Source organism: Haplochromis burtoni, unplaced genomic scaffold (genome assembly GCF_018398535.1).
Source record: "Haplochromis burtoni strain Fernald_Lab_line unplaced genomic scaffold, NCSU_Asbu1 Contig_29, whole genome shotgun sequence".
Taxonomy (NCBI): Eukaryota; Metazoa; Chordata; class Actinopteri; order Cichliformes; family Cichlidae; genus Haplochromis; species Haplochromis burtoni.
Genome location: NW_024582390.1, coordinates 1,355,078 through 1,374,414, shown reverse-complemented (window position 1 = coordinate 1,374,414; position 19,337 = coordinate 1,355,078). Strand labels below are relative to the sequence as shown.

General features: G+C 39.6%; 1 long non-coding RNA gene across 1 annotated transcript; it reads right to left on the bottom strand.

Annotated features, from left to right (window-relative positions):
- Positions 1-663: 663 nt before the first annotated feature.
- On the bottom strand, positions 664-17,845 carry LOC106633108. Its single transcript, XR_006054223.1, has 4 exons — positions 14,252-17,845; positions 2,946-2,998; positions 1,689-1,754; positions 664-1,457 (listed from the first exon to the last, which is right to left on the bottom strand). It is a non-coding gene; the product is annotated as an uncharacterized LOC106633108 (long non-coding RNA).
- Between the last annotated feature and the right edge of the window lie 1,492 nt (positions 17,846-19,337).

Here is a 19,337-nt window from a genome sequence, read left to right as displayed (position 1 = left end):
ATCACAGAGATCAAGCAGGACTCATAATTTTCACCAACACCTCCCTCAAATCAGAATCAGAATACTTTATTAATCCCGAAGGAAATTAGGGTTACAGCAGGCAGCACGCTAATGGCGCATGCGCACTTACAAAGGCACCTTCTGACCAACTTTACACAAACATCACATTGGGGAGACATGTCAGAAAGGTAGGCTGATAGGAAAAAAACCAACGAAAATACACTACATGAGGTAAGAGGAGGAGAAAAAAAACTCCACTCAGACTGAGCTCCTAGTGGGAGAACAGTTTGATAACAGAAAAAACACCTCAGCACAAAAAGCACATGACTACACCATAGAAACACAAGACAAGCAACATGGGCGGGTAAAGAGTAAGAGAGAGCCGGTGTAGACAGCGCATCCGGTCCTGCAGCATCTGTGCTGGTCCAGTCGACTGCCATGTTCCCTGGTAGGGCACAAGCATCGAAGGAGTTTGGAAAGGGAGGGGGGATCAGTGTGTGCATATCAGTGTGTGTGTGTGTGTGTGTGTTAGTCAGTGTGTGTGTGTGTGTGTTGTGTGTGTGTGTGTGTGTGTGTGTGTGTGTGTGTGTGTGTGTGTGTGTGTCCAGAGTTCAGCTGAGACAGTGTCCTTCGCCCTGCCAGGCTAAGTAAACAGTCTTCCAGCCAACCCAGGTGGCCTTGCATGGAATGGGAAGGAACAGACTAAACACAGTCGTTATCAGGGTGTTTTTGTTCAGCTCCAGCCTTGCAGCTGGCGCCAAAGGGGTATCCGCATAAGTGATGGTATTTTTTACTTTAGTGCGAACAGCTCATATGAGGTATGTCTTCACCAGACCTCCACTGAAGGCCGCCCAAGAAGATGGACAAACCCAGCACTTCATGAACAGTGTGACAGAGGCCTTTGCTTTGTGTAATGTCAGAAGTAGTCACACCATCCTCAGATAAAGGACAGAGGGCCTGGAACTTTACATAATGATGTTATATTCAGTCCTGCCAAAAGTTATATTATCCTCTCAGTTTACTCAAATATGAATGACTCTGAATATCTTATGGTAAATAAAACACTCTGTGATAGAAGTCTGGATTAAATTATATTAGTTCAATGTTAATTTTAAACCTTTGACCTTACATCGGGTTTTATTGATAGAAAATATAATGGACTCTACATTCAGTGTTAAAAGCAGAAGCTGTGCAGGTCTGAGATCAGGAGCTTTATTAATCCCCAAGGTTCTGTTTATGCTCCTATATAGTGACACCAGTTATGTGGATGATTAAACCTTTTAACTTTTCGTCTTTAACTTTATCAATAAAACAGCTGCAGCATCCACTGACAGTACATCATATAGTAATTTAGCCTTTGCACCGTTTAATTTTGGAGTTACTACAAAGAGTGAACATATAAGCTGATTGGTCTGTTGTCACTGGGTGATGCTGAGGTCTGAATCTGAGGGCAACTCCTGTAATCACAAAGGAAAGACTCATCACAGACTGAAAATGTGAAATTTATTCTTCAAATGTGAAATAAAACTGATTCTTCCCTGTCCTCACCCACTTCAGGTTCTGAAGATTTGCCCTTACATTTTTCAGTTATATAGTTCTGATGTGAGCTTTTACAAAAAAAAAAAAAAAAAAAAAAAAAGGGGGGGAGGGGTCTGATATACTAAGAGATTATCTAGTAGAATATTTACCTTTGAGATGAGATGATAGGGCAGGTTTCCAGTCCTGGTTCAGTTGTGCTACTGCACAGTGGTCATCTGCAGGAAAACAGAAGCGTATGGAGGTTTAAACTGCTGCCTCAGTACTGGACACCATATATGTATGCTTCATAGTATTTCTCTCAAAGGATGTAAGCTATATGGAGTAATGCACATTCAGTCGAAGCAGCAGAACTAATGCCTGAACTATAGGACTGATTTTAATCAACAGCTCAGAATACTTTATTTATTTATTTTTTAAATTTGGGGTAAATTCATTCATGTGTACAGATTAGCTAACAAACACGGCTTTCCCCAACAGCTCATCTAAACTAGCTAGCTAAAAACATCGGTTACTGATTAGCTTACGAACACTGTTATGCCTCCTCGAGGGCAGGAGGGGGTAACACAACAACTCCAGAAACCTGGTACAAGAGTTATAAACGATTCAGTAAAAAGGACTAGATGTTACAGTCCCTGATAATGCATTGCTTTAAATGGAGAAAATCTTGAAGGATGGCCGTTATGAGGAAAAGCAGACAAGACACTTTACCAGTTTGGGACACATAGTCAGTAGTGGACCTTGGATTCATTGGGTGTTTCGACCATTATCACTAGACACCCTCGTCCAAGGAGGCCCTGCCAGGGTTGATCAGGCCCTGGAGTGTGTCACTGGTTTATGTTAACTTGTTATTTCTCTTCTTCTTTCTTCTGTTTATAAACAGAAAGAAGTTAAATGGCAGCTTTCTCACAAAAACAATAACCCAAATTCATACAACAAATGTGGGGGAGAAAGGGACAGTTAGGTTGTGCCAAAAAAAAAAAAGGGGGGGGGACCCTAATCCTCAACTCAAAACAAGCTCAAAATTACATGGGTGGCACCAACCTACTTACCTAGTGTTTCTAAAAGAAAAGATTCTATGTGAGTAAGTGTATGGGTTCCCCAGACTTGCCTAGTCCTCTTTACTCCCACCACAACCTTCAAAAAAAAAGAAATACACCAGAGGCACTCTACACATGTGCCAAACAATTCTACGCAAGGAAGAGAGAGCCACCCTAGCCACAGGTGAGTTTCCTTATCAAGGTGTGCACTCATAGTTTGTCCAATCAAAGCCCCCTTCCTCTAATTAGCTGGAGATCCACAAATTGACACCAGCCTGCAGTCTGTGTACCTGAGGAAATAGCAAACAAAAGGAGAGGGAAAGAAATCATGCCGCCTGCAGACACGTAACAAACAAACATTTGACTTACCGAAAAAGTGTGGCGGTGAGTCAGTTTACTGCGGAACACCTCACGCTGTCAGTCTGAAACAGTCGATCGTGGTTTTAGAAAGTTAATGCAGTGTCCCTGTCATATTTGCCATTCCCAAACAGAGCTATGCAAGCTTCTCTGTGACTGCAGCTGCCAGTCAAAGCTTTCATGACAGCTTGTTCAGATTAAATAAAACAAGATATAAAGCATTAAAACATTTTCTAAACACAACAGCCTTAATAAACGCGTAGAGTGGTTTGGCCCCATAAGCAGGGTTCATACGTCATCACTTGAAGACTGGATAGGTTAAAAACAGTTTTTGTACCAGGCTGTAAACATGTTTTGTAACGCTGGAAAGTTGGAAATTTTAGCATAGGCGTTTATGAGGGCGGAATTGCTTTTGAGGCATGCTTCAAGGGGCACCGTGAAGCTAGAACCTTCACCTGCTTCAAAATGAACTGCAGTTTTTATTGTATTGTTGTCTCTATGAGTGGCTGTATCATTATTTCATTGAAAGTCAAGTGACTTCAAGTAACTTGGGCGGGGGGGGAAAAAAATGCTAGCAGTGCAAATTGTTCTCAACTTCTAAGCCAGTGATTGAAGCAACTACCAATGAGACCGCATGATACTGCTGATTGACTTGTGACATGGTAGTAAACACATTTTAGAGTTACCTAGGCAACTGGAGCCTGGAGTCCACTGACCAAATGTCAGCTTCAAAGAGGTGCTTGACAAGCTAATTGCTCGCTGTCTGGACGCAGTTTTAGAGCGTTGTTTTCCCCCCCAGACAACACAGTCAACATGTTGTGTATGGTAATTATGTGTTGTGCATCATGTGTGGTTCAGTGAGTGGAAGTCAGCATGAAAAACATGCTGCTCCCTGGAGCTAGGGAGAACAAAGCCGCTATTCAGGATGCAAAGCAAAGCTCTTCTTAATAAGAATGACTTTTAGATTTCAAAATGTCACAGAGTACAAGGTAAAATATATTCAGACCCCTCCTTTGCAATAGGCTTTCTCACCGAGATCCATTGAGGAGTGCTTAAGAACATCTGAAGATATTTCTCAAAGGCTGGAATAATAAGGTTAGAGCCTAGTGGAGCACTTTTTAATTACTTAGTTACGGCCAGAGTCCTGTGAGGAGTGTTTTACCTTGCTCTCAAACTTCCCTGCAAAGGCAGAAAGGTCAAACACTTAAAGAAATTACCAGACTTAAAACACTGAAATCTAATTGTCCTTACAGGTACTTCTCTTAATTAGTAAAGTTTTGGGTTATGTGTGGCACGCTGAAACAGTTTGGTAGGATCCAGGAGGAGCAGGAAAGCATGTGAATATCTAAATAAGAATGACCCTTTGTAATAGCATGTTATAGGATCCTCTTGAGTCTGATGTTGCACCGAATGTCATGGTAACAACCTTGCCGAACAGAGTGCAGTCTCCCTCCGTCACAGCCCCCCATCCTGACTTTCATCATTAAACTGCACACATGGGCAAGAGCCTTTGAAAATCCTGCCACTATTGAGCACTCTTGAAAGGAAGGCTCTTTTCATTTAGTGGTCTACTGAAGATGATTTGCTTTCAGGGGTTTTAATTGTTGCTGTGTGATGTTCAACAGGCTAAGCTGCTCCAGAGAGCTTGCTCTCCTCATTTGCATTAGTGATTGATGGCGGCTGATTTTCCCTTGAACTTTCAGGGATGTAGAGTTCAGAGCGCTGGAGGCGGATGTGATGGTGGGAGCGGAGGAGGGGAGAGGAGGAAGGGCAGGCAGGAAGCATGCTGGGCTCAAGAGGGACAAGCTCTTTAGACAGACCATATTCAGTGATATTCAGACAATCAGCTAGAGATGTTTTTTGAAAAGGCTTGATTGTCATTCTGTGTGATAATAAATAGTCAGTCAGTAATCTTCCAAACAGAGCTTGTAGCCTCAGAGAGCACAAATACACATTAACATTAAATCCTCATTGAATTGGTGCTTTCAGAGCGTTTTGAATAAACACGGGGTGTTTTGTTGAAGCAGGATGTGAAATGAGACAACTTTAACACAAGTTGGATGTCTACTGTGTCTATTTAATCATTAAAATAATAATTGTTAGGCACAAAAATGCTTACATTTGCATCAAATGTGGGGAGGTTGTTCAGGAAGAGCATCAAACCCAACCCACAGCCACTGCAACACTTATTCTTAGTTTCATGCTACACTGCTGATGGACAGGCTGTTAAACACTGATGTGATGTGGTTATTTTACTTTTACCCACTAATAGAAACTAATGAACAATATAGAGCTGCTTTCATTTACTCCCTTATTTGCAAGAGGTTCAACACAGCAGGTTTGATTTGTTGGATTTTGATCATGACACAACCCCCAAGGTGATGGTACCACCTGCTATGGAGCCACTAAACTAATGAACAATCTAACTTTTTCACTAAGAGAAAGTCTGTGGGGTTTTTTCCTCACTGAGACAGAGACACAGGAGAGGCCATGTCTACTTAAGAGCGACAATAATCAGCCTTGTTAAAGTGTGAACAGGGTTGTTTGTACAGAGAATTATTACCTGGCGAAGCTTGATAAAGAGTTTCAGCTTAATTGGATGTCACAACTTTACTGTTTGGTTCAATACTTGGCTGCAGCAGGAAGCTGTTTGCAGACAAAAAAGCTCTGAAACCCACAATGCACAACACCACTACAGGAGCAAAAGCTGGGCAGACAGTTAACAACAAGAAGAGATCAAGAAAGAATATTGAACTTTTAAATGATTCAATACAATTAATGGTGGATGTAGTTATCCAGACACCTCCCCCTAGTTTGTGACACCATGAGAACATTTTTACCATCAGCATCTGAGTGTATGGAGACTTGATGTGACGATGGGGACAGATATAACTGTGAACCACCTCCTTTCTGACACTTAGAGTGACCAAAATGTACAAAAACGCTCCTCGTGTTTTACACATTATGGCTGAAAATGAATGTATAAGACTGTAAACTCAGCAGGAAATTTTTTACATAGATCCCAGCTCAGCAGAGGACTTTTCCCCCCCACTTCTGTAGGACCGGAGGGTTTTTTTTTTTTGCAACCACAGGTTCCACCATGTGTTGCCCCTTTTAAAAAGAATCCAAGTTTAAAGCACTTACACACTGGATTTAGTTTTCAGACCCAGAAGCTACGTCCATCTTTTACACTGTCCACAGTTACGACATAGGGTTTCAGAAGGGTTTGCAGCTACAATACAGCATAGATTTAACACTGAGGTATTAATCTCACGAGTCCCAGAGTGTTCAAACAAGCAGGTCAAATAAACAATTTGAAAAAGGTGTTGAGGGCGTAAATGTAATAGTAATAACTACAGGAAATTTAAATGTCACACTTGCTATACATTATTGCCAGAGAAAATAATAGTTATTAGGTACACATGTAAAATCTAAAGCAAAGAAATGCAACAGCTCTACCCTAAATTCTTCTTAAGCATCTGTATCCTCAGTTTGTGTTGGTGAGTTCATAAAGCTTAAGTGATTTTACTTAACTAGACTGGATTGCCCTTAAACGTTTTCCTAATATTTTGTATTCTCATTTGTAGGTTACAATCGATAAGATTAATTCATTATTGATTAAGATTATATTTGTTATTAATAAATTAAATAAATCTACTCTAATAACCTGTTGAAAGTCATGGATTAGGATTTTGCAGAATTTTGTCAGATTTCTTTGTTATTTTATGTTATTTGTGAGACAGAAACAGAGGCACAAGCATACACAAAAGCAAAATGTTGGTACACTGAGAAACAACAAGGTCAAAAATTCTGTCACATCATAAAGCTACGCAGCATTTTTAGTTCAGCATCTGCTGCAGCGATACCTGACTAAACCTTTAATACTATGTTTCATTGCCAGGATAAAAGCTCTTTGCTCTGTGAGATAGATCGTTAAACAAGACCTATTTCAGAACAAATGAGCTCTATATTAACCTGTGATGCCCTAAAACTGTCTGTTAGACATTATACTGCCTGATAAAAGTCCATATTCTTTATAAATGTGCAACCTTGATGTAGGGTTACGCAGTGTTTAGTGGAGTCATTGTTCTGGCAACACCTTATATAATCTAACACAGCCTTAAAGCTGCTCTGATAGATATTCTATATTAACAGTGGGTGAAATGATTGCATTGTATGTAATGTGAAGGATTTCACTGGAAGTGACGATTCCACTGAGAATTATCATCCGACTCTGCAGTTCCCTGCAGCTCTCTCAGAGTTTTACAGCCTGCAACTTTGCTGTTGTGGCTCATTGTCACAGCACCACCTCGTTTCCCAAAGCAGACAGCTGTGTCACAGGAAAAAAAAAAGCTCAATTAAACCTGATGTGCACTACCTGCCCAGCAGTAAATGGCAGACAGATGGAATTACAAAAAAGCTAGTGAAGACATTCAGCATCTGAGGGGCTTGACTGTCCTCCTCTTTTTATCTACCTGTGGTTTTGACATTTCAGTCCCCTAACTGCCAATAGTAACCCCTTTGGTCCTAATAATCACATAGCAAATACCAGCTGGTATGCATTAAAGTGATATGCAGATGCATTTGGAGATGCTAGAAAAGTGAAATCTTCCTAAATATGAAACCCTACATTGTTGAAATTAATATACTGGATGTCTGGCTATTCACTGCTCCTTTTTATCTGCATGGGGTGTTTCATTTCTCCACCAGCAGACACATGAAATAACACAGAGGCAAGCTGGGTTGTGCTTGATGCATTTTATGCTCTGGATTAGCATCACCTGCCAGAAAGCTTCTTTAGCATCTTGAATCAATTCAGACTGAAACTGAATCTATTAGAAGCAGAAAGCTGAAATCACAAGGCCCCGTGGGCTCTTAAATGGATTCAGCCATATCCCTTCATCTTCGGATGTCACTATTGAAACCAGTCTTATTGTGATTGTGGCACTATGGAGTGGAGGGTCGCTTTCAGCACTGAAGCAAAGAAGATTAGCTCAGCCTACAGATGCTTGGTTTGCTGCAAGCACTGTTTGGTGATAAAAGCATGCCCGGCAGAATCAAAGTGAATGTGACAATCAATTCCAATTCACTTTACAGACAAAGCTAATTCAATAACCTTCCTTTTCCACATATACACCCTAAATGGTAGTTGACACTTACTGCTGATGTTTTGAATAGATGCTCTCTGCTCTGAGGTGAACAGAAACTGGCTGCATCACTATCCCAGCCTAGTGTTTGTTTTTTAAGGATACCATTTCAACGAAAGCTTTCTTTTTGCTGATTGAGCACTGTTGAGGAAACGGCTGACTATGAGAACTCGTTGTGGCAGTCCATCCGCCAACTATGAGACAGACATCACTTTTTTTTTCTTTTTCTGCATTCAGTCTTTGAATAATGCATGCTTGCTAGCTGCATGCATCAGCAGCCTCCATGGCATTTCTTGTCCTTACAGCCGAATTGCAAGCAGCCCATCTGCACCCATCAACGCTGAAAACTGAGCCAGCAGCAGGAGTGCTACAGTGCTCAGCAGCCTGCGTGCTTAAAGTGGGCACTACCATCCAAACAGTCCTGTTTTTTGTCAGACTGTGTCGACAGCAGATAATTGTTGGGGTATATCATTTTCTTTGGTCACTATACACTCAGTTCCTGCAACAGCACTCAGAGGTTTGCAGATACGAGACATGAAAGACAGAGCATAGCTGGAGTTTGAACACCTCAGCTCTCTCTCCATTTGAATGCCAAAGATCCTAGCTTCATGCTCCATTTTCACAGCTCATTTTGTGCCATTTGCAGAATCGTAGGACTCGATGGAGAACCTTCACTATTAGGTTTCACAACTTCTGAGAAATCCCTGTAAGTGTGTCCAACCACATCCAGTCATTCTTTACAAAAAAGACGTTTCTGTGGTTTGACAAAGAGTTGTGCAGGTACTCTTTATCTTCAGCCTCCGCAGAGGCTTTTTTCAGTCCCAGCTCACAATTGTTGCTGCCCTATCTGAGATTTTAGGATTATGTGATTTGAGTTTAGACAGAGGCATTTTTCATCTTTTATTCTCCTGCCCTGGTCATTGCCAAATAGGTCTGGCAGTCGTAAATCAGTTGCTGCCATGTTAGACCTGTATGCCAAAAATCTGAAGCCTTGGCAACCACATTATAGTGTTTGAAGTCTGCACTGTCTGTATGAACGAACACATTTGTTTTTCGGATGCTGTGGTTGCATCGAGACACTACCCTCTAGCTTGTACAGAAATCCCACAAAATAAGACTGCAGAGACTCTGGTGTTTTGCTTCATGACTCACAGTAGCGTCAGACATATTGCTTTTGCCAAGTACAGTACTGTAAGCACACTGCTACTGTAAGAGCACAATAAAAACCCAGAAGTGCATGATACTGCAAATAAAATCTTAACATCGGAATAAAACACGTTATTACCACAAAATTAAATTATATGCTCATGAGACTTGGAGCGAAAGGAGAATGAAGTCAGCAGAAAACAGGAAGGGGGATTGGATCTCAGAGCACCACAAGCTTCAGTAGAAGCAGCCTATTATCTATAATCATTTGGGAGGCTATCTGAAACAAGACCTTTAAAACCATAGCCCAACCCTCTGCAGACTGTCAGCCCACTAATAAACTGGCTTTTCAATTAGTACCTATCTGACATTACAACGATAACACAAAACCAATTACACGCCGTGCTGCAGATAACTCGTAATCCACTTAATTGGCCTGATTTGACGACTTCTTTTTTTCTTATTCTCTTCCTCTGCTGCCGCCGTAGGGCTTTTTGTCCTCCAACCAGGAGAAGGTATCACATTGAATTATCAGTATTGAAGGCACATGTGAGATATAATGTTGGCCAGACTCCTGGAGGTCTTGATAGTCTCTTGTGTGTCTGTGTATTGGGATGTTGATGGCACCTTTGGAGGTGAGATGAGCAAAGATGAATCTGTAGCTTCAGGATGTAACACTTGGATTTAAATTTCACAACTCTGTGCTTCTTGTGTTTTTCCTTGATGATGCTGTGCATAGCTTTAAGCTTGACCTCAGATTTGCAAGAAAAATATTCAGACACTTTTGTGTGTTTTCTTCATACACATGGAGACATTAAACCTACAGGAGCTTTTATGACATCCCATTCTAAATCTACAGGCAAGATTTTAGAGTGCACCTGTGGGAATTTTTGCCCTTCATCCAGAAGAGCATTTGTGAGGACGGATACTGATGTTTCCATTCTAATTCACCTCAGAGGTGAGATCAGAGCTCTGCCAGTCAAGTCCTCCTGCACCAAACTTCTTTTTCTGCCAGCCCCGGAAAACAACCCCATGGCATTATCCCACCTGTGCCAAACATTACAGTTGACACAACAGTCATGCAGGTAATGCTCTCCTAGCATTTGCCAAATGCAGACTCATCCATGAAACTGCCAAATAGAGAAGTGAGACTTATCACTCCACAGAACATGATCTCACTGCTCCGGGGCCGGTGGCAGCATGCTTACACCTATCCATCTGGTGCTTGTTATTATTCTATCATGAAGCTGGAAACTCTTGCTATGAAGCTCCTGCTGCACACATTTAGTGCTGATTTTAATGCCAGAGGAGGTTTGTACATCTCCAGTTATTGAGTTAGCAGAAAGTCTGTAACTTTTACGTGCCTCAGCACTTGACGAGTGGCACTTGTTGACCGAGTTGCTGCAGTCCCTAAACACACCCACTTTGCAATAATACCACCTGTAGTTGATTGTGGAAGATCTAGGAGCGTAGACATTTCATAAAATGACTTGCTGACTCTCCGACGTGAATAAAACGAGCTCTATATAGCTACCCATTCTTTTGCAAATGTTTGTGAAGGCAGACTGCATGGCTAGACACTTGATTTCATATTTCATACTCCTATGGCAATGGGACTGAAAACACTCAAATTCCAAGACAGAGGTGTGGCTCAGTGGTTTCGTCCATATATTTTATCGTGCAAACATATGATTTTTAATGCTTCTTTATTCTCCTATTTAGCAAATAATTTTCTTTAATGATGTTGTCAAATGCAATGTTTTTCTGACCAGCGGTGAAAAGGCATTCAATTTACTATAATTCAATATACTATCAGCTGCTGATAATCAACTAGTCATTTCAGCCCTACTATTGCTGTGCGATGTTTTGTCACAGTGCAATAACTATTAACATATATTTCACAATATCAGAGATTATAAGGTACAGAGGGACTATTATTTTTTTCCTTATTTTGGTAAAAATTATATAACTGAAAGTAAAAAGACTATTAGAAACCCCTGATTCATGTAAAGGATTCTCATTACTGTTTTCAGTGCTGGAAAAAGACAGAAAGTAGGAAAGTGAGCTGCAGATCGAGGAAATGAGGCTTTCTGGAAGCAGCAGAGATGAATAAGTAGACTGAGTGAGTGCAGCTATTAACCCGAAGCTGTTTCAGCTTTGACTGATAACCCAGACCTGGCGCTAATGATGCCACAGAGTCGCAAGAACAATCAAGCACCTTAATCGTGAGGAGAACGAGAAAAAAAACAAAACCCAAATAGCTGCATTCAAGTTACGACGTTAAGCACTCAGAGGAAAATTAGCTGTTTGTGCAAACTGACACAGAGGATAAATAATTAAATAAGGGAAAGTAATAATTGTCTCATTTAGCATCCATGCAAAAAGTGATCATCAATTTCCAATTTTTAATCACGATAGGTCTCAGTAGCCTTGAGTGAGTGAATTTCATTGCACACCTGATATGAGGCAACTCATCTCACGCGTCATACAACGTACAAATCGATCATAATTTGCATCAAAATGATATTTCAGGCGACTCTTTTTTCACAGGGTCTCCTCCCTGTTTAGGAAAGCAAACAAAAGTCATTTTTGCTTCTGGCTGATTGGTACGAATGGGTGGTACAAAAAGAGATGGTAGATGCATTCATCAAACATGGCAATTTGCTTAATGGACTCTGACAAAGCCATTGGCGGTCTTTATTTAGATGCAGATGACTTCCTGCATACTGGTTTCCTCTGACTGTTGCAGACGCCTGCCATGAGAAAAGAGAAAGCTGCTCCCTCCTGTTTCTTTGTTTGTTTGTTTTTTTAAATAGACTGACAGTTAATCACCAATGCTGTCTGTCTACGTACGAGACTGACTGTTGACACGCTCCCTAAAACTCTCTTCTGGCTTACATTATTTTCAATTTATTCTGTTAAATCTTTATTGAGAGCCAACTATCTCTCAGCTAGACTGCTGCACATACAGCATACAGTATGAAGACAGTTATGACTGTCATAAAGCAGAAAGAAAAAGAAATGGGAGAAGGTTGATTGAAACTGTGTCACTCAAAAGCAGAGCTGCCACCCATAACCACAGTCTGCCGAAAGAGTGAGATAAATTGTTTTTCTAATTCTTGCTCATAACAGCACTTGATATTATAGGCCATAACAAATATGCCAGCAAAAATTGTCCTATTCTGTATTCAATTGCTGTATTGCTTACGGGAAAGTTTTAGGCCTGGGAGAGCTGATAAGCATTCAACCAGCATACTGAAGACATAGAGCTTTCCTACTATTGAAAAAACTCAGAGCACCAGCCTCTGCTGTTGGGTGTTGGATATTAATGTGTTTTATACTCACAAGCTTCAGTTTGTGTGTGAAAATATCCACATTATCAAATGTTTCTCAATACAGCGTCTTAAGAAATATTTACTATGGCGATTTATCACTGCAAATACATCGGATATCTGAACAGCTGACATTTATTTCTTCAGAAGAGCGGTTTTTCTTTTTTGTTCAAAATTAATCGTTTTAAATAGTTTTTCAAGCACTTCGTGGAACAAATGGCGTCTCTTTTGATGAAAAAAATACAAATAAAAACCCCAGACATTTTAAGATGTTGCCTTCAGCTCTGGCAATTGATCAAACAATTATTTGTAGATCTATCAATAATTAGCTACAGCCATGCATTAAGCAACCAAAAAGAGGTGGAAAAAAAAGAGAAAAGCAAAGTACCGTAAATAAAGATATTTGTCATTTTTGAAAAAATGTCTTAAAGGCACAAAGACAAAGATAAACTGGGATTTCATACGTTTTTTGCTCAATAATTAGACCAAAGTGATTTGGGCCTCAGCTTTGAGGTTGGTAAGCCTTTGGTAAAAAAAAAAAAAGAAAAAAAAAAGAAGAAAGAAACAAAATAAATGGAATTCTTCTTTAATGGGGCTTAAATATGACTTCTACGCTTAAGATGTCCTAATGGAGATTAATCTTCAGCATGCAGTGGCTTCAAATCCACTGCGTCTCTCATGGAAGAGGAGAGATTAACAGAAATCTGCCAGGGAGGATGATAAGTGGGTTTTTTCTTTCCTTTTTCCAGCTCACACAGGGACTGAGGGTCTGCTGAGACGCTGAAATGACCTGTATTGTACCAGAGAAGCCCTTAGCATTAGTATGGTAACCAGCTTCAAGCAAGGACCTTCAAAGTCTGTCAAAGAAATTGTTCGTGGCAGAGACTCTTATGCCCTGCAGGAAGAAGTTCTCAGAATTCAGTCAAGGGTCAGTGAAGTTTTCAGGCCGAGATATAAAAAGCCTTTACTTTAAGATGAAATTTAAGTGGACAAATACTCAGGAGTTTCTCTGGGACTGCTTGAGAAACCTAAATGAGTCAGACAATTTTCTTCCAAGTTAGGTTAATGCAAACAGATTTGTAGGAATACTCGCAACATAAGGGGGAAAATCCCAGGGTGCTACATATCTAGATATAAACAGTGAATCCTTCAAGCCAAAGTAGGTCCATCTTACACAAACAACCATGTGGCATATTGATTTAGGGATCAGTACATCGTTACCGTGTTGAGTGAGTATAGGGCAGACGCATATCTGTTCATCATTCAGCCAGCAGCAGACCTTACTGATGGCATTTGATGGTACAAAGGTTAAAATTTCAATTGGACATATGAGACTAAACCATCAAATCAATGTTTCTCATCAACTTGATAGAACATAAGCAATCACCCTCCTTCATGATGAAACGCAGCACAGAAACACAGGACTGCATGCTACCCACTGTGTGAATCTTATTTCTGTGGACGTGTCAGGACCTTGTCACAGCTGTGGGGATGGAAGGAGGTGATTGTTGTTCCCATCTGGCCACGTAATGAGCTCAGAGCGAGACACAGGGTTACTAATAGAAATCTGTCATACGCCACATACAGCACAGTGGGAGCAAAACAACAAACTGTACAGCTGTTGTCGCTAAAATAAAAGGAAGCTGGCATTTCATTTTGAGCGTCTCATTTTATAATTCTCTTTCTCACTTACTGTCACAGTGTGATGCGATTCGTCCTTTTACAAAATTACTCCAATTGCAAGGCTTGTTTTTCCTGGGCTCACTTAGTTTGTGAGGGAGGAGGCTGTGGAGCTGAACCGCTTAAGTGCAGCAGTTCATTGAAATTCATGTGGGAAGAGCATGCAGAAGTGGTCTGATCTCTTTAGAGGACCTATTTCACTTTCAAATAAAATGTTACAGTTGAAGGGCAGCCGCTTAAAGGCGTCAGGAGAGCGCAAAGTAAGAAAGTATGGATAGCTCCAACACCAATGCCCCTTTGGTCTTTACCTCAAAAGTGCATAAGAAGCAGTTTCAGCCTAAATCAACACTGAACACAAACCTGAGTGCCAGTCTGAGTTTAAAGAGTTAAAAGTGGGATGGTGGGAAATTTTGTAGTACACAAAGAGCGTGAATGAAATACCAAAAATGAGGGCCAGTGGATAATGTTTCAAAAGCTAATCATTTTAATTTCATTTGTGTAATAGGCCTGAAGGGAAACAGGAATAGATCAGTCTGCTTAAAAATGGCACCTAAGTTCATCAGTATTCCTCTTTCATAAAGTGAGAATTGATGCAACAATAAAGAGGGTTTTAGTGTCTATTGCTGCAAATACACTGCAAGAATGCAAGTCATCAAGTCCAAGTTGATGTCTTTAGATGCCTCATCCTGTCCAACCAATACTCAAATACCAAGTTAATGTGGTACTGCAGAAACAACAAAATCATTACTGGAAGTGCTGAATGTAATAAAAAGGTTGGTGGTTTGGGTTCAGTCCAAACGTTCTGTAAGCTGTCATCTGGAGTCTACAATACTACTGGACTACAGTGTATGTGATATGATATGGCATAGAGGATTTGGCTTAGTAAACCAACCGGTAAGTAACCAAAGACCTAAAAAAAACCCCAAAAAAACCCAAAAAACCCCCAAAGCCCATAAAGTAAACAGGAATTCAAAACACAGGTGAGATAGAGAATAAATCCAAAGAACATCGTTAATTCAAGTCATCTTGAATGTGGTGTTGCTGTTGCCAAGACGTTGAGTATATCATTTTCTCACACAACCATCTCAAGTGAGAATGATCGAAAAGAGAGAAAATATCCAGCGATTGGCATTTTTCTGAGTGAAAACGCTATCTTAAAGTCAGAGAAGAATGGTCTGATTGCTTTGAACTGATAAGTAAACAGTGATTCAAATAATCCCAAGTTACACCAAGGTGTGCAGAAGAGCATTGCTGACCACACAGCAAACCGAATCAGCAGAAGACCACACCAGTTGCCACTCCTGTCAGCTAATAGGTCAGAATTTGGCATAAACAAGATGAATGCATGGATCCATCCTGCCTGGCATCAAAGTTTCAGGCTAATGATGGCGGTGTGATGTTGTCAGGTATGTTTTCTCTGCACTCTTTGGACCCCTTAATTAAGTGAGTATCATTTACACATAGCCTACCTGAATATTATTGCCGACCAAGCCCAGCAAACCACAGTATTATGACCACAGTATACCTACCCAACTTCTGATGGCTGTGTGATGTTATCATGTCAATATGGACTAAAATCTCAGAGGAATGTTTCCAGTACCTTGTTGAATCTATGCCTTGAAGAATTGAGGGAGTTCTGAAGGCAAAAAAGGCCCAACCAGGTACTTGCGTGTATCTAATGATGTGATTACAGATTAGACACAGAAGAGGGTGAGATGTGAACATGCAATCAATGACAGGTGAAAATGATCAAGAAACGGACCATGCAGGAAAATTACCCTTCAAAGTAAAACATGAAAAGACCCAAAGAAACAAACACAGTCAACACCAACAATGAACAAAGAAACACAGTGGGACTAAGGAACAAAAGTCTAAGTGAGACAAAGGGCAGAGAAAATAAATACTAGGGAAACTATTAATTATTCCAACAACAATAATGATAATAATGACTTTGTTATATAAGACTCACATTCTACTAGAATGTCCAGCACATAAAACACAACAAAAACAGGTATAATCACAACAGGCAAACAGGCAGCCAGCAGACCGTGTCCCTTTTCACACTCAAGGAACAAACACACCTTACACAGAGTGGGATGAACTGAGGTTACAGACTTTCTCCAACTCATGATCATGACTCACAACAGATGTTTATAGGCTGTGTTTGCAGAGTCAAGGTCATGTTAATCCACATCACTGCAGAGCACAGTTTCAGTTATTTTGGTTATGTTTCATGAGAGAGTCGTGTAAAGCAAAGGACTTAGTTAAAACAAAACACAACAAAACAAAACAAAAAAAACACAACACAACAAAACAAAACATGTGATTCCACAAAATTCAATGCAAAAGGCAATTAAACACCATTTCAATTCAATTTTATTTATTTAACACCAAATTGCAACAGCAGCTGGCTCAAGACCCTTTATATTGTAAAGTTGAGACCTTAAAATAATACAGTGAAAATCCTTTAAGCAAGCACTTGGCAACAGTGGGAAGAAAAAACTCCTTTTTAAGAGGAAGAAACCCTGCCAGAACCAGGATTGTGGCCACCTGCCATGAAAGGCTGGGGGAATACTATTAAATGTTCATTTAAATATTCATTAAAAAATTTAATAAAGAATCCAAGTATTGTTTTTCTTTGTTCTGCCCAACTCAATCACTGGTAATGGCTGGTAAATGTGCACAAAGGTATTTTTTATTTAATTTTTTTGTTGTTTAATTTTATTTGCAGCATAGCAATTAACAAAACAATTCACAGGGCCTGTGTATACCTGGGCTTCATATGCAGTCCCAGAGAAGCGACATCTGTTCCACACCCACATACCATACAGTGGGAAGATCATTTATTTACATGACAAATGTAGCGCAAAATCATCTATTACACATCAACAGACTAAACCGATACAAAGGACTTTTCTGTGCATTTGCTGGTATTAAACTGGTAAATAATTTCTGGTTTTGCCATCCGCTTATGTTTCTCTACCATTATCAATCTACTGCGATCAAACGCAACCCACACAGGTTGTCAATGTTAAACTCTTGATATAAGCTTACAGCTCCCTACAATAACAGCAAGCACAACTTTGGTTTGACTAATGGTTTGTTTGCGTGGCAGATAAGGATTACCCAGAACAACAAAAAAAAACCAAAATTAAATCTTGACAAAATGTTATTTTCTGGTAATTACAGATGGTGAAGACACAATCTAACTCTGTACATAAGAATCGATTAAATCCACTAAACATATTCATTAAAATGTAGCTATAGTCACTTTGCTTGTGCACCTTAATCTGCTAACTACATGTTTATCCAGGAATACAAAGGACCAGATGTACAGTTTGCATTTAACTTTTCCTAATGCAGACATGAATACACTGGTGATTTGCTAACTTACTTACTGAGCCTGCTTTCTTACACCACATAAATTAAATTCACCTTAGGAAACTAATTGCTATTTTGAAAACAGACTGCAAAGTCTCTATATACCATACCGTGCAGCCTTCACAGCCAAATAATTAGAGAATATACTGTATAGTTTTTCTTATCTTATTGGTTTAAAGGTCTTTAGTATCAACATACACATATTTTAACTTCCTAAGACCCGAACTCTTTCATGGCATGCATATTTAATTTTTCTTTGCTATTTGGGTTGATTGGGACCTGATGAATGTAAAAACAAAGAATTACCTTTTCTTTTTTTCTTTTTCTTTTTTTCTTTTTTTACCTAATTTTGGTTTCTGAGAAAAATGAGATCAACATATGAGGACATTCGTTTTAAATGTTCATAGAACAGTGGCAGTATAATGTCCTTGTAAGTGGATATCAGGCCCTTGTAGAGAAAAATTAGGTATTTTGGTCTAGACATCCCAAAATGTGATGTCCACATATGTGGACGCCAGGTCTTAGGAGGTCAAAGTACAGTATTGTGCAAAAATCTTTAACCACCCTTATTTCTTAATATTTTCTTTCTCCATAAAGACTATTGGTGATTTTAACCAAAAATTTCCCAATTTCGATGTTTAAACTTTTGCCACCGATTTTCAGTCCAGTTGTTGTGTAATTTGGCCTAAATACCCCAGCCTTTTCTCCCTGTTTCAGTTCCTTAAAAACACAATAGATGGATCAACTTGAGGTTCAGATGGATCTCTCATGTCCTGTGTCAGGTATTTGCTGGACTTTTCCCCAGTTTTAAAGGACACAAGTATACTGTTCGTCTGCTGTAGATAGTGGTTTAGGTCTGGCATTTCTTCTTTGTTCCTCTACTTGCCCACTTTCCTTTAAAGACACGCCGTACACACCATGCTGAGATATGTCAAGTTTTTGGTAATCACCTTGTAGGTGCAAAAATACTATTTTATGCATGTAAAACTGTGTTACCTTTGCCAGTATTCATAGATTCGACTGAAGAAATTGTAACAAATGTGTTTTTTTAACAACAAGATGTCGGTAAAAGAAATGCCTAAAGATATAATTTAAAATTGGTTCTTAGTTCTCTGTTATGTGTAGACACAAGACTGGTTTATCCCCTGAGCTAGGTTTCCTTTTTAAGCTTGAATGATTCATAGGTCAGTGTTAAGTGGCTTGACAAATTAAAAAAACAAAACAAAAAACGGCACAAAGAACTGAAGACTGTATAAAATATATTTTATATACAGTCATTGATTTAGACAGTGGTAAGCTCACAGTGTTTTTCACTTTGATTTAGCTTTTCTGCTATTTTTATAAGTGTAATAACATTGAACCCCTGAATTCCCCTTAGAAGACGTTTTATATCTTGTATGAACCTTTGTAAACAAATCAACAAGAAAACAGATTATTAATTATTGATATAGAATATAATACACATGAATAAATAAAAGCTATGTGCTTACGTGTAACACAGCGGTAGCTAAGCTCCTGTGCTTTTGTTTTTTTCCTAATGAGCCCGCAGGGTCCGCTGATAGAGAGGTTTTTCTGCAGTTCTCCATGTAAAAACTGGATCCAAAAGTTAAACAGGTTTGTGTGCCTCCGATCAGAGATGCCTTCTTTTTACTGCCGTAATACATTAACCTGGCAGGAGGAAAATGTGGCCTGCCTTAGCATTAATTATTGAAGATAGC